Source organism: Lemur catta, chromosome 4, assembly GCF_020740605.2.
Source record: "Lemur catta isolate mLemCat1 chromosome 4, mLemCat1.pri, whole genome shotgun sequence".
Classification (NCBI taxonomy): Eukaryota; Metazoa; Chordata; class Mammalia; order Primates; family Lemuridae; genus Lemur; species Lemur catta.
The window spans coordinates 45,235,853-45,246,947 of record NC_059131.1 but is presented as its reverse complement, the minus strand read 5'-3'; the positions used below and the strand labels follow the sequence as shown (position 1 = coordinate 45,246,947).

General features: G+C 38.7%; 1 long non-coding RNA gene across 1 annotated transcript in view; it reads right to left on the bottom strand.

Moving 5' to 3' along the window:
- Positions 1 to 863: 863 nt before the first annotated feature.
- LOC123636939 overlaps positions 864 to 11,095 on the bottom strand; it is a 199,684-nt gene continuing 189,452 nt past the window's right edge. Inside the window, exon 3 of the long non-coding RNA XR_006734708.1 lies at positions 864 to 1,153. This is a non-coding gene — a long non-coding RNA (uncharacterized LOC123636939). The remainder of the gene's footprint in view (positions 1,154 to 11,095) is intronic.

Sequence of the window (11,095 nt, the reverse complement as noted above, 5' to 3'; positions counted from 1 at the left end):
AATCTGTTTAGCTAGGAAATCACGTCCCTTGAAAGTGATTATAACCTAATTTGACATGCAGTATTTGTACACTTATTCTAGTGTTATGATGCATTTACTGTGTTTACATAAATAGAGATTTCTGTATAATTACCACAAGATAATGTAAAGAGTATGAAATACCCCAAAATCTCATTTGGGTGAATTTTTTTTTATTTGAAAGTAAGATTTCCTTTGGAAACAAAATGGGCCTGTGTCCAAAATATTCTATAAATTTCTTTGAAAGCCTCACCAAAACATCTACTTCCTTCATCTATTCTTGATTATAAATTGATAGAGTCAAAAAACATACTGTATATCTAATATGTGCCAGAGACCAGCAAAGATAATACAGACATGTGGCTTGCCTTCAAGGGTATTACATGTAAACAAGTCTAGAAGGATTTCATGGGGAAAAATAAGGCTCTACTTTGATGCTGTCTGCTTCTCTTTGGTAATCACTATATCTTCTTCATGAAAAATACAGTGGAAGAGTATATAAGAATGATTTGCACAGAATAAATACCAAGAAATGAGAGAGAAAAACTAGTATGAATCCTGGAGGAAGGATTAAAAAAATATATTAAAGTTTTCCTTTTTTTAAATATCTTTTTGGCAAAGAAGAATTTCCATCAGATTGGAATATTTTACTAAAACTAAACAGGAAAAATCACATAAAGAACAATCCAACAGTTCTATACTCATATACCAATTGAAGACATACTAGTATATAGTATATATCAATACACAAGTACACCAATATACTGCATGTCTATCTTCTTGAAGTTAAATAAATGTTTCTCTCTGCATTTATCTTCTTCCATTTATTCAATTTTACACTACATGCTCAGCTCTGTCTTAGAATATTTGAGGGTTAATAAATTAGGTACACCAAGCTGTGTGTACAGTGAAAGAGGGCTAGCAAAATGTCTACAGTGGCATCTGTTTTAGAAAGGTGACAGTATCACTGCATGTGTACCCTTCACAAACACCATTATCTCTTATCACATTCACTGGGTGCTGGACACTTGGGTGAACCAGGGATGAGAAAGTATCTTCATTTCTCCTATAAGTGTTGTTTATCCATCACCATGTTCAAAATCTTCTCTGAAATCCTTGAGCTCTTCTCTTTATTCTGTTTTCCAAAAGACAAAAAACATTTAGACATCATTACAAAGTAGTGTCCTCAGTAAAATAGAACTTTTTTTAGGATGAGTTTCATATAATTCCAACAGAGATTCAGGAATGGAATGGATTACAAAAATTGCTGTGGACTTCTTAAACCAAGTTACTGCTTTCAATCTAGTATCCATGACTATCATTTAATACACAAGATGTTTCAATAAAATCTGATTCAGTCAATACATCTATAAAATTTTATTCAAATCAGTGCACACTGACTAGAGGCACCTACTACGTCCAATGCTTGATGAGCTCAGTTTCTTTACATCAAAAGAAGGAACAAAAAAGTACATATTATTTGCAATGAGGTCTTGTAGAACTAAAAAACATTGTTTATTCTAATAATTACGGTATTATACCATAATTTGGTATAATTGGTCAACTATTTATTACCAAACTATTTCTATAGTTGAATTGTTTTTAACCAGCAATTAGGGAATAAATCATAACACAACACCTTACAGGTAAGCTGATTAACCATATATACCCTACTTTCCATTCAGGTTCAAGTTCCATTTTGTTTTCCCATTATAGATGCAGTATAGGGTCATTGTGGTGAAGAAGCATAATAATGTGCTTTGAATCCTAGTTCTTCTGCTTGGTCTCACGCTTCTTTGAGCAAGTTGCTCAACCTTGCTGTGCTTTAGTTTCACTTTCTGTGAAGTGGGAATAACAATTCCAATTTTTGTGAGGATTTAAATAAGTTAATCACAGAGGGCACTTAGAGCATTCCCTGGCACACGGTAGGGATACAGGAAACATTCTCTAGTTGCAATGGACGCACATTGGCCTTGGGTGGAATTTTTCACACTTGCTGTACGTTCCTCATTTATTTATTCAGCTTATTCCCTAAATTCTAAGCCCTTGTGAAACATTGTCAATGCCAATGGGAGCCTGAATTAATGACAAATTATCCAGTTAAGTGCATGTATTCTCCTCCTCCTCCCAGTGCCCCCACTACATATTTGTCTCCTATTAATGTGGCTAATTGTGAAGTGGCTGCATTTGTGACCACCTTGTAATTTGCCTATTGGATGTTTCTAATGGGAAACACTAGACATTAAGAATGATACTACCAACAGTATATGAGACTGCCTGATTTTAAAAAAATTGTTTGTTTTTATTGTTCACCTTCAGCCAACTTTCCTTTCTGACTGACCCTACTTGCCCAACCCAGCCTGCCAACGATGAGCTCACAAGAAGCACAAAATTTCCCAACGTTCATCTTTCCTCCTCTTCCACCAATCAGTCAGTGCTTATTAAGCTCCTAAGTTAAGCTTACTCATTTCTGACATGAGTTCTTTGTTTGTAATAATCATCTTAGGAGAGGAAATGATTTTTCCTGCTGCATCTATAGCATTTTCACAGTGTCACATTCAAGCTGACTTGATACAGTCTCAAGGGGATGACAGGACGTTTCTGAGGAGAGTTCTCAGAGGTGAGGGAGTTTGTTAAAGAGCCACATGCCCCAATTTTGAGGCGATTGCCCCAGTTTTCACATGCTGTCTCCCCTGTGTTCCTGAGAACGGATCTAATGTTCTCTCCCTCCAGGTCCCTGTTGATTGCCTGAACTGTGACAGTGCTGCTCAAAATGACAAGGGAATGGGGTAGAATTTGAGTCATCCAAATAACAAACATGTATGAGGCTCACAATTCAATAATAGACATTCTATGAGGCATCCCCAAGGGTTGTCATGTTTTCAGCAGAATATTTGTTGGTTACTTAACATACTCTACTATCTTCACTTAAGGACTTTACATCAGGAAGCTTTGCTTAATTTTACTAAATAAGATACCTAGAAAATGGAATCCCTCTTTGGTTTGGTATGAGGAGGGAAAGGCATTCTCCTGGATCAGTGCTCCTTCTGCTCTAGAAGAAAATGCTCTATCAGAAATGTGCATGTTTGGTCTGCTTATTAAAGTATCCATAGAGTCATTTAAAGCACATACTCTTCAGAGTTTTCAATAGACCAACATGAGAAATACCTTTTGTTTTTGTTTTTGTTTTAATATTCTCTGATCTCTTCAAATGCAACATTTTGGGATGGAGAGACCCAAATAAAAGACTAAAGTGTCAGAAGCATCTTGCTTAGAGTTATACTGGCTTCTAAATAAGCTTAGGACAGTCTATTCAAAACAGGATTAAGATTTCTCTGTTTAACGTTCTGCAAACACCTTCTTTATTCTGCTGTGGCACATTTGAAGGAAAAATAAACGTTAGATGTGAAATTTATAAAAAATGACACAGAAAAAAAGCAATCCTCTTAATACATAATATATTATTGTAAGAGAAACAAAGTGATTGAGTAATGTCACTCTAATGACTTTTCTCCAACAGCTAGAACACCTGTTCCAGCATTGTTTTCGTTCAGGTTTGTTTTCATTCAGATTTGTTTTCTTTGTCAGCAGGAATATGTATTGTAAGAACAATCTACACGAAGTCGCTTACCAAAGTGACCCTCTGTTAGGGTGTCAAACTGCCCCAAATTGGTAGATCGAATAAGGTTCCGAATGCTACATCTGGGTGTTGGAGTGAGCACATATTGTGAGTCTGTCTCTGAGAAATCTCCACCGAGGGCCATTTTACAGATCGCCTTTCTAAATTTCACAGAGTAAACAACCTGGCCTGGAATGAATCAACACGTGTGAAGGACTGTTAGGCAGCTTCTCTCTCAATGATTGTTACAAAGATAAAGGTTCCAGCCATTCCTACAGCTCTGAATTGTCATTTGACCTATGCCAAATGTCATCACTTTCTGGATCCCCACCTATTTCTATCACAGGGGAACAAATCCACCTTCTTTATCACAGGGATCGAATATGGGCAAAGAGATATAAACACAGTTGAAAATTTATAAATGCATGGTGATTAACATGAAAAGTAATTTTTGGTATTATTTGGTAAAAACAATCATTAGTAATAAGTATGTAAGAACAGGCTTACAGATTGTAAATACATTTCTTATACCAGATTCTTGACTTATTTACTATTATCTAATTTGTATGCCATAATCAAACATACACAGTCATCATGATGCCACACATCTTCGAAGCACTGACATTTGCTCTTCTAGAAAAGGGCACTTCACATAGTTCTCTATCATAATACCTAAACTTCTGTTTCTGAATGAGATTCAATAGGGTTCCTAGAGTAGGGGTAAAAATAATGCCCATTTCTACTTTTCTGTGTCTTCAAAGCTCAGATATAGCAATGGTTGTACATCCTTCTTAAGAGAATAGGCTTTGAATTTGGGTCAATGGGAGTCAGTTTTAGGAAGTATCCAATAATATTCTTGAATCTCAATTTCTTTACAAAGACCACTTAGCATGGCTTGGCATACTAGGCAAAAATTAGACACTGTCCTGAGCCACAGGTGTAGGTGTTGACACGTGTGGAACTGTATTAGAAGGGTCAATTTCCAGGCCTTCCTACCACCAGCACTGCCTTGGAATCACAAGACACTGAGTTCTTATATAGCCTTAGCTGTGACAGTATCTTCTGAAACTTCATTTCTGATATATCTGGAGAGGTAATTCAAGTGTCCATTTGGAGGTACAATCTGAATTGTGTGTTTATTTTGTGTCTTGCAGTTTGAGTTAGGAAAAACCGGCAAAACAAACGCAATGCCATTTACCAATGAGTTGGCTGGTCTGTGGATGCTTTGCCTAGCGTGGAATGTCTATGCACCTTCACTGTCAGTCTATGGAGCTGTACTTGAAGTGTTTGTGAACAGTAAATTACCGTCTGATGGGTCACACCAGGATTCACCATCTTACACTTCACTAGGTCATGCAAGATATTGTTTATAATAAGCTACCAGTCTGTGTGGTTGAATCAGATAACCTTTGTAAAGCACTTAGATGAGGGTCTGGTGCATAGTAAGCTCTCAATAAAGTTAGATTCTAAGTCATGGAACCATATATCTTAGAGAGAAATGGCTTTTAAAGGTCAGCACATCCAGTCTCCTGCCTCTGCATAATAAGTGTCATATACCAAATTATTGTCTCCAACTCTTCATTTACCCTTTATTATATATTTAAATGAATGTCATGGCCTCCTGGTACTCTGAGTATGTTCCCCATTCATTGACATTGAGCTTGGCCATATGACTTTCTTTGATCAATGGGACATTACAGGACATGTTTGAGAGAAGAGCTTAAATATGCTTGTGCAATTAGACTTGCTGTCTTGCACTTCTATCATTGCCATGAGAAGAGTTTTCCAAGATGGTCACTATCGACTTAGCCCCAGAATGAGTAGAGCTATCCCAGTCACTTCATAGCTTGAAGCAGAATCATCCAAGCTGACCCATTAAACCATGGGTGAAAAATAACATTTGTTGTTGTATGCTACTAAGTTTGAGAGTAATGCGTACACATTATTGCTGTGGCAATGACCAATTGATACTGTAAGTTTAAAGTATTATGTACCGTGAATGTGTGAATCATCCAAAACCCTAGAGGGTAAGTGTATTAGTTTGCTAGAGTTGCTATACCAAAGTACCACACAGTGAATGGTTTAAACAACGTAAATTTATTTTCTCACAATTCTGCAGGCTAGAAGGCCAAGAGATCTATTCCAGGCCTGCCTTGTGCTGGCCGTATTCTCTCTGTCTTCACACAGTCTTCTCTCCATGCACGTATCTCTGCCCTAATCTCTTCTTTTCAGGAGACAAATCATATTGGATTAAGGCCCACCCTAGTGACTTCAGTTTCATTATCATATTAAAGACCCTAGCTCCAAATAAAGTCATATTTTGAGTAACTGAGAGTTAGCACTTCGAAATATGAATTTTGGGGAGACACAATTCCATTCATAACAGTAAGTGATATACAAGTCATCCATTAGTATGGGAACAAAACCCGCTTTTCTATTCCCTTTAAATTCCGATCTTGAGTGAGTGATTATTGCACAGTGCCTAGGATTCACACTTTTCCAAAAGTTAACATCTATTTGGTTTATCTGCACAATGTCACATGCCTGGAAACTTAGGTCTTAGCATGGAGGAGCATGTTTCAGCATGCAAAGTCTGGACATATCACTCTCATGATGCCATTTACTTTTCAGGGACTATAGAGCTTTGCATTCTGACGATGAGGGATCATTCTGGACCTACCACTTTTTTTTTTAGCAGTAAAACAGCAACAGACAGCTCCTGTCAGAACTTTACTCCTTCGTCAATTATGGGGGCAACTTCTTGCTGAATAGGATAATAGTTTTGAATATTTTCTCAATTTTTTTATGCTATTCCCAATGTAACAGCTACAGACCCAACACATCTTTAATCTGCATGATTAATATTTCTCCATCACTTTCTTAAGTCTAGACTCTAGACAATCAACACAACAATTAACCAAACCCTGAGTTGTAGAATGTGCTGACTTTCAAAGTGTAAATACTCCACCATGGCTAAGTTCAAGCTACTGGCACGACACCACTGAACACAGAAGAGGAAAGGGTTGTGTAGTATCACACTACCCTACGGTATTTCCACCATAGAAATACAATCCATCTAAACTTTGTTTGTAATATAATTTATTTGATTATAAGTTTACCTTATTTATTTTTTTAATAGTAGCTCTACCTGTCAGCTCATAAACTTCCTGAGGATTTAACCATCGACTCTCGCAATCCAGTACAAGCTGGCCTCAGCACACCACTGCTCATAGGAAGCATGGTTTGGGGAGAGCTCTGAGCCAGTGACCCAGAGGTGAGGAGGCTCCACCACCAGGAAAAGGCTGCCTCCAAAGTCACCACAGAAAGTGAAAGGAGTGGTGGGGGGACAGTCAGGTGACTGGGATAGGAAGCAATGAAATAAATGCATCATTTATCCTGAAACTCTCATTTTCTAGGACTTGGTCACAAGATTGCAATTAACTACAGAATGTTGGGAAATGTTTTCTTGCTTGTGCTCAGGAATTGGAGACACTGAGTTAATCTATACCCTAGTCTGTGCCATGGCCACAAAACCACAAAATAGAAAAATCTTACAGGAAACCAGGAATCTTAATCTTCTACCCCAAATCTTCTTCTTTCCTAGTATTTCTCATCACAACTCCAATCCAGCAGTCACAATTCACTGCTAACTCTTCCTCCTCAGTATGACTTGATGCCTCCCTTCCTTCCTATGCCCACTGCCAGGCTCCTTCTCCAAATCCACACCACCTCTCCCCAGGATGTGCAGAGCCCCCAACTTTGACAGGTCTCTTCTTGTCCAATCGTCTTCCCTTGGGTCCATTTTCCACAGAGCAGCAAGAATAAACTTTGTAAAATGCTAATCAGATTATATCACTCCACTGCTTAAATTTTACCCTGGTTTTCAATTAAGCTTGGAATAAAATCCAAATTCATTAACTTGGATGATAAAGCTCTATAGACATTTTGGTCCTGTCTCATTCTTAAGCCACATTTTGTTCTATTTTCTTCTTCAAATATTTCAGTCACACAAATGTTTCTGAACTCCTTGAACATGTCAAGTCCTTGCATAAGCCAATCCCTCCATCAGTAATGCTCTCACCCCTGTCTTTGAGTTCTCAGCTTATGATCTTCCTTGATTGCCTAATCTAAATTAGGCTTTCCTTAGTACTCTCTCTTAGCACCCACAATACAGACCACAATTTAAATTATGACTCTGTGTGTACTTGTGTTCCATGTCCATCTCCTCTGCTAGACTGGCACTGCATGAGAGCAGGGAACATGTTTAATTGGCTCAGTATGGTATACCCAGTATCTATTAATATACACTGCCTGGCACATATGGGTCCTTTTGTAGAGAGGGAGAAAAGAAAGAAAGTCAAAAAGAAAGAAAGGAAAAGAAAGGAAGGAAGGAAGGAGAGGAAGGAATTCAGAAACAAAGGAAAAGGAAAAGTTAGTCAAGCTAGCATATTTTCATTTTCACCCATTTTCCTATTGACAAGCTGTGTGATCTTGGGTAAGTCATGTAACCTCTCTGTATCATTATTTTCTACCCATGTTTCTGTCTCATCAGAAATGGGAAAATAAAGGAGAAGGGAGAATTTGGTAGGATGTGAAAATATGATCTGCCCTCAGGAAGACAGACAATGCCCTAGATTTGGAAAGAGGACAGTTGGAGAAGAAGGGAGAAAAACCTAGAAACAAGTTAAACCTATTCAGATTGGGCCTTGGGGTGGGGGAGGGGAAGTCAGGGAGACAAAACCTCAGATTTTCTGGAAGCCAGGAAGACCTGTGGTGGAAGTGCAGGGAGATGGTGAGTCCACTGAGGACATGGCGCTTCATGGTCCTTCCAGGCATATGGCCTCGTGGGTGTCCCCACCCCAGCACTGCACGAGCACTGCTGTTCTCCAGCAAAGCAGAGGCACCCAGAAGAGGCCATGGAGGTGCCAAATGCCAGACAGGTAAGAACAAGGAGTGTTCAGCGGTGACCGGTCTGGATTGGTGACTGTGGCAGGACTGGCACATGCCCCAGTGAACAGATACCTGCCAAGGCAGATGCTCGGCCCCTCCAGCCACTGCCATCACCTTAGCACTAATCAAAGCCCCAGAAATGAAGACAAATTCAGGGATTTGATGGGAGGAAACTGAAATGACTGAGATTGATTTTCTCCCCCCCTGGAGAATGGGACCTTGAACTAGAAGGAGAATAATTTACATAAAAAATAGTTACTTTTCTTTGCACACTTAGATCTGTGAGTTTAACTCCAAACCTAACTCACACTACTTTGGATTAATTTCCTTTTGTAGTCCAGCTCACTGAGCAAGTGCTCTGTGCTCCTCCAATCCTTGCTCCTGCTGCTTCTCTGTCTCCATCTGTCGTCTCCCCACTTCTTCCTTTTATTCTTCTCTTTCCCCAACACCCTCCTCCAGACTTTTGCACCCTGTGCTGCCTTCTAACCCACAGTATCCCGAGCAAGAGAAACTGAAACTTGAAATTAAGGCTCCTTCTGGTCTCTGCCTTCATCATGGGTCTTCCTCACTCTGCCACCCCAGTTGTGTTTTCTGGTATTTTATAACCAGTCTCATTTTCACCTGCTCCCCTAGGGGCTTTTCTGCAGTTTCCTTTTTTCTTTCTGTGTTATCTAGGACTTCCCTGTGACTTCTCTAATAAAAACATTTCCATTGAGCAAAGCATCTTTAAAAAAAGAAAGAGAAAAGAAAGGCCAAAATTCCTCACTTGATTTTGAATACCTCTCCAAAATGGAACAGTCTACACCATCACTGCCCCACTGTTCTCTCATATAAGACGGACCCGAATCTTTACTAAATTCATACATCTTTTAATCCTAACCAATTCACTGCTTTTGCACACACTGTTTCCCTACCTAAAGTGATCTCTCTCATCCTCTCCACCTGTGCTAATATTATCACGTGTCAAGGAACAGCCAAGACATTCCTAAACCCTTCCTGTTCATTCCAGCCCACACACTCACTCCCTACCCCCTACTTCCAAATCTTATAGCCTTTACCCCTCTTTTGGACCTCAATCATGCATTGTCATATAAAGGTACTTATCTTTTTAACATATCCATTTTCCCTCCCCAGTGATATTAATAGCTGTTTACAATCAGGGAGTTGTCATTTTATTGATATTATTATTAACAATGAAAACAGTATTATGCATGTAGCAGGTTCCTACTTAAAGATGCATTGGATAATATCTTTACTGAATGAAGCAATGGTATCATTCAATATATGTTTATCAATTGAATAATGAAATATGGAAGAAACAAAGCAAGTAGGTATTGAATAAGTGAATCTCCGAAATCAAGCCTGCAGACTGCCCAGATGTTCTCAGTCATGAGGAAAGTTCCACAATTCCAAGTCACAGTTGGACGATATTTACAAGGCTTAATACCATCTTTACTGAATTATCTTGAGTTTTCACTGATAGCAGAAATAAATGTTTTTGTCATGCTGCCTAATTTATATTTCTTGGCGTATATGTGCATTTTATGTATAATATGACTATAATCATTTGTTTTGTTTTAATAAAATTTAACTTAGGGTTACTATAGAGAGAGCATTAAAATTTTTGATGGCCCAGTAAAGCCAAATATATTTCAGAAGTAACTCTGGGCTAAAGGGTCTTATTTTACAGATAAGACCATGGGGGTACAGAAAGGTTAAATAATATGCACCCAAGAGACAGAGCTAATTGGCTGAAAGGTGTGGTCTAGAATACAGATACCTTGAGTCCTGTCCCTAGTCTTTGCTATAGTCTGCTGCCTCTATTAGTGAAAAAATAAAAGGACAGTCTGTAATATGATGATTTCTACCTAAAATTTTGTAAATGTTGCAAAATATCATAGTATAATCTATATTGTTCTATATACAGAACAAGTTTAATTTCCGGCACCAGAAGGAGGTTCTAGTGGTGATTGATTCCTCTCAACTTGGCAGGATTGGAATTGATGTAAACATATGATCCAGGACTAGGCAAGCACAGGACACCCAAGTTGAACTGAAACCAGTGCTGTGAGTACAGCCACGCAAATGCGGGAGTAGCCAAGTGGAAACCACAATCACCCCACATTTGCTTTGTCATTTAAGATCACCAAGTAGCTATCCCTGTCTATTTAAGGGCTTTTGTTCATGCCATCTGCTTTTGACTAAACATGTATACCCCCCAAAATTCATGTGTTGAAGCCCTAATCCTCAGTGTGATGGTATTTGGAAGTAAGGTCTTTGGGAAGCAATTAGGTTTAGATCAGGTCATGAGGGTGGGGTTTTCATGATAGAATTAATACCTTTATGAAAAGAGGAAGATATACATGATATCCTCCCTCCCTCTCTCTCAAGTCTCTCTCTCTCATTCTCTCCCACCCCCATGTGAATGTTCTAAGGAAAGGCCATGTGAGACCATAAGGAGAACATGGCATCCGAAAACCAGGAATAGAACTCTCACCAAGAACTGAA